General features: G+C 51.3%; 1 protein-coding gene across 14 annotated transcripts in view; it reads left to right on the top strand.

Moving 5' to 3' along the window:
* The window catches only part of LOC113824444 (uncharacterized), a 239,828-nt gene that overhangs the window by 210,421 nt on the left and 24,407 nt on the right, over positions 1 to 5,000 (top strand). For 2 of the 14 annotated variants that reach the window (XM_027377184.2, XM_027377183.2), the window contains exon 2: positions 4,855 to 5,000. This exon is cut by the window's right edge and continues 785 nt beyond it. The exons of the other annotated variants lie outside the window; for them this stretch is intronic. The gene's annotated coding sequence lies outside the window, so the exon portion shown is untranslated. The remainder of the gene's footprint in view (positions 1 to 4,854) is intronic. 14 annotated transcript variants of the gene reach the window in all.

Genomic DNA, 5,000 nt, shown 5'->3' with positions numbered 1-5,000 from the left:
TCTCTCTCTCTCTCTCTCTCTCTCTCTCTCTCTCTCTCTCTCTCTCTCTCCTCTCTCTCCTCTCTCTCTCCTCTCTCTCTCCTCTCTCTCTCTCTCTCTCTCTCTCCCTCTCTCACTCTCTCACTCTCATCTCTCTCACTCTCTCTCTCTCTCCTCTCTCCCTCTCCCTCTCTCTCTCTCTTCCCTCTCTCTCCTTCCTTCCCTCCTCCTCCCTTCTCTCTCCCTCTCTCCCTCTCTCCCTTCCTCTCCCTCTCTCCTTCCCTCCCTCTCCCTCCCTCCCTCCCTCTCCCTCTCGTCTTCCCTCCCTCCCTCTCCCTCCCTCCCTCCCTCCCTCCCTCCCTCCCTCTCTCTCTCCTTCCCTCCCTCTCACTTTAACATAAGAAGAACGAAAGAACGAATAGGTAGTCCTATATGACCACGGGGTCACGAAAGGTCGAGCGAGATGTGGGCGGCAGAGGGACGTGGGCGGCGAGGGCGGCCGGAGAGTCAGCACCGTTAGCGACCGTCATCTTAGGGCTGCCGATGACGGTGCATCTTGCGGCCGCTTCTTGGGGGTGTCTCGGTTAGGGGGCTTCGGTACACGGAGACACCGACGGACGAATGAACGCACGGACGAACACACGAAAGAACACGCACACACGAAAGAACACGCACACACGAAAGAACACGCACACACGCACGGATCGGGAAAAGACACATGCGGACATATTTCGTTTTTTGTTTTATTTATTTTATTTATTGATCTTATTTGTTTGTTTGTTTCTTCTTGTTTATACTTTATTCGGTTTCCTTCTGTTTATTTTCCCATTCTGTATGTCATGCGCGTTACTTTTTCAGTCTCGTTTACCTCCCCCCTCTCACACATTTATCTCTCTCTCTCTCTCTCTCTCTCTCTCTCTCTCTCTCTCTCTCTCTCTCTCTCTCTCTCTCTCTCTCTCTCTCTCTCTCTCTCATTCCCTCCCTCTCTCTTTCCCTCTTTCACTCTCTCAGTTTGTCTGCCTTTCTCTGTCGCTTTCTCTTTCTCCATTTCTTCCTCCCTCTTTCCCCATATGTATTTAAATGTATGAAATGGTCGCATGGGAGTGAAAAAGGTTATGGGAGGGAGAGAAGGGAGAGGAGTAGGAGTAGGAGGGAGTGGGTGAGGGGAAGAGGAGAGGAGAGGAGAGAAGAGGGGGAGGAGAGGGGGAAGAGGATGGGGGAGGAGAGGAGAGAAGAGGGGGAGGAGAGGGGGAAGAGGGAGTGGGGGAGTGGAGAGGGGCTGTCTCACGCTCCTTTACCTGTCTCGGTCTGTTTCTTCCGGCGGGAGCGTGTCAGGTGCTGCTGATCACCTCTGCCACATTTACATGTACGCACACACACGCACACGGTGAGATGAGAATACGCTCGGACACGCGTGCACACAAATGCAGTCGCAAGCATGGACGCAAATAAGCACATGTCACGCAGACACACACGCACACAGCCAGATATATACACAGAGAGAGCTATCCGCACACACCCACTCCAACCCCCCTTACACCCACACTCGCATCGATAGATCTACACGCACGCACACTCATTCACTCAATCACTCACTCATTATCTCACTCACTCACTCGCTCACCCATCTACTCACTCACTATCTCACTATCTCACTCACTCACTCACTCACTTATTGACTATATCACTCACTAACCCATCCATTCACCCACTCACTCACTCACTCACTCACTCACTCACTCACTCGCTCACTCACTAACTCGCTCACTCACCCATCCCCACCCCCACCCCTACCCCCACTCTCATCCCCACCCCCACCCCCTTACCCCCACCCCCACCCCCACCCCCCAAAAAACACACACAAACACAAATACACACATGTACACAGAACGCGAGATAACACCTGGCCACCTTAGGGTACAGGTCCAAGCCAATTTCGAACAGGTATAATTAAGAAAATTCGTCCAGGAAGTTAATTAAGGAAAAATAAGCTAAGCAACATACGATGGGCGGTTGATAATGAAGTTTTTACTCGGTCGAAGTTTATCAGGTCGTGAAATAGCTTTTAGGTCGCTTGCCTCGGCGGTGCCACGTGCCGCTCGTGAATGCTTCGTGCCTTCTGGAATGTCCAAGATTGTTCCAGGTTGTTCATGACTATGATGGGCTATCCAAGATTGTTCCAGATTGTTCATGAGTGTTCTGGGCTATCCAAGATTGTTTCAGGTAGTTCATGACTATGACGGGCTATCCAAGATTGTTCCAGGTTGTTCATGACTATACTGGACTATCCAAGATTGTTCCAGGTTCATGACTATTCTAGGCTATCTAAGATTGTTCCAGGTTCATGGCTATTCTGGGCTATCCAAGATTGTCCCAGGTTGTCCATGACTGCTCTGGGCTATCCAAGATTGTTCCAGATCGTTCATGAATGTTCTGGGCTATCCAAGATTGTTCCATGTTCATGACCATTATAGGCTATCCAAGATTGTTCCAGATCGTTCATGAATACTCTAGGCTATCCAAGATTGTTCCAGGTTGTTCATGACTGTTCTGGGCTATCCATGATTGTTCCAGATCATTCATGAATGTTCTAGGCTATCCAAGATTGTTCCAGATCATTCATGAATGTTCTAGGCTATCCAAGGTTGTTCCAGGTTGTTCATGACTGTTCCGGGCTATCCAAAATTGTTCCAGGTTGTTCATGACTGTTCTGGGCTATTCGAGATTGTTCCAGGTTCATGACTGTTCTGGGCTATCCAAGATTGTTCCAGGTTGTTCATGACTGTTCTGGGCTATCCAAGATTGTTCCAGGTTCATGACTGTTCTGGGCTATCCAAGATTGTTCCAGGTTCATGACTGTTCTGGGCTATCCAAGATTGTTCCAGGTTCATGACTGTTCTGGGCTATCCAAGATTGTTCCAGGTTGTTCATGACTGTTTTGGGCTATTCGAGATTGTTCCAGGTTCATGACTGTTCTGGGCTTTCCAGGATTGTTCCAGATTGTTCATGAATCTCTAGGCTATCAAACATTGCTCCAGATCGTCCATGACTGGTCTTGGACGTCAGCGACTGTCACCGTCAGCGTCCGTATTTGTTCCTGACTATCTAAAACTGTTCAGAGCTCTGAGTGACTGTCCCTGGCTGTACATGACTGTTCTTGACTGTCTATATTTATTTCTGGCTATCCATGACTTACCGACTGTTCACGACTGTCAGTTGGTCCATACCTGGACTGGCTTGTGTATGACACTTCCTTGCTCTCCATGACTGATGCGTCGGTGACAGGCGCCGCGAGTGCCAGGTGACAGACTGACCTCGTTTATGACAGATTCCGATCATGTCAGGTGACAAGCGAGTCCTAGTGATGCCAAGTAATTTTCGTTAAGGCCGAGAGAGGGAGAGGGAGAGAGGGAGAGGGAGAGGGAGAGGGAGAGAGAGGGGGAGAGGGAGAAAGGGAGAGGGGGTGAGGGAGAAAGGGGAGAGTGGGTGAGAAGGGGAGGGGGATAGGGAGAGGGAGAGGGAGGAAGAGAGAGAGAGGGGGGTGAGGGAGAGAGATTGTGTGAGAGAGAGAGAAAGGGGGAGAGGGAGAGTGAGTGGGGAGGGAGATAAATACAGTATGACAGAGAGATAGAAAGGGAGGGAAATAAAAATATGAGAGACGGAGAGAAATATAGATATGAGAGAGAGAGGGGGAGGGAGGGAGGGAGCGAAGAATAGGGAGACGGAGAGGAAATAGGGAGTGCAGAGGGAGACAGAGGAAGAGGAAAGAGAGAGATTGAGAAGGAAAGTAAGAGGGAGACGATGAATATATGAACAAACTAATAGATGAATATATAGATAGAGAGATAGACAGAGAGAACAGACAGGCAGACACGAACAGACAGACAGACAAAGAGAGAGAGAGAGAGAGAGAGAGAGAGAGAGAGAGAGAGAGCGAGAGAGAGAGAGCGAGAGAGAGAGAGAGAGAGAGCGAGAGAGAGAGAGCGAGAGAGAGAGAGAGAGAGAGAGAGAGACAGACAGACAGACACACAGACAGACAGACAGACATACCCAGATACAGAGTCAGAGACAGAGACAGAGAGGGTGGGCGGGGGAGGGGGAGGGGAGCGCAGAGCATCAAGGAAGTCGGAATATTAGTCCAAGTCTGCGATGATTATGGGAAACTTGGCGAAGCAGGCAATTAAGGGCATTCGATATGGCGGAACGAGTAACGGGCGGGGGTGGGAGGGGGTGGAGGAGGTGGGGGAGGGGTTGAGAGGTCGCTAGCGGGGGTGGGAGAGAGGAGGGGGGGGTCGTTCTCTTTCTTCCTTTTCACGGGCGGGGGTGGTTCTCGGGTGCGGGTGGGAGGAGAGGGGGTCGTTCATAAGTTGAGGGGGGAGAGGATCGGGGCGGGGGGTCGTTTTCCCGTCGTGTTGTGGGTGGTGGCAGGGAAGGGGGTCGTTTTCCCGTCGTGTTGTGGGTGGTGGCAGGGAAGGGGGTCGTTCTCTCTTTCCTTTTTCACCGGTGGGGGTCGTTCTCGAGTGGGAGTGGGAGGAGCGGGTGTCATTTTCCCGTCGTTTTGCAGGTGGTGGGAAAAGGGTCGTTTTCTCTCCATTTCACGGGGGTCGTTCTCAGGTCTGATGGGAGGAGAGGGTGTCGTTTGCCGCCGTTTTGCGGGTGGTGGCAGGGGAGGGGGTCGGTCACCTACGGGGGAGAGGGGGAAGGGGTCGTTCGCGGGCGGGGTGGGGGTTCGGGGTACGGGAGGAGGGCGTCCCGCGTACCATGCACCGAAACAGGACCCGCTGAGCCGAGCCAGCGAGTGTACAACCAGCTTTTGTGAACCACGTCATGTCTACAAAAAAAAAAAAAAAAAAAAAATGTATATATATATTTCAGGACTTTAGTCGCATAAAGAGTGAAACCATGCCTTAAAATAAGAAAAAAATAACTACTGTGGCACCGAAACAGCGATGGCACTTGAGATACGTGTCGAAGGGTAAGATGGCAGTCGTTTGATGTCACGACGGCGCAGTCAGCAGGGG

Source organism: Penaeus vannamei, chromosome 43, assembly GCF_042767895.1.
Source record: "Penaeus vannamei isolate JL-2024 chromosome 43, ASM4276789v1, whole genome shotgun sequence".
Classification (NCBI taxonomy): domain Eukaryota; kingdom Metazoa; phylum Arthropoda; class Malacostraca; order Decapoda; family Penaeidae; genus Penaeus; species Penaeus vannamei.
The sequence above is the reverse complement of the archived record's forward strand: the minus strand, read 5'-3'. Positions and strand labels throughout refer to the sequence as shown.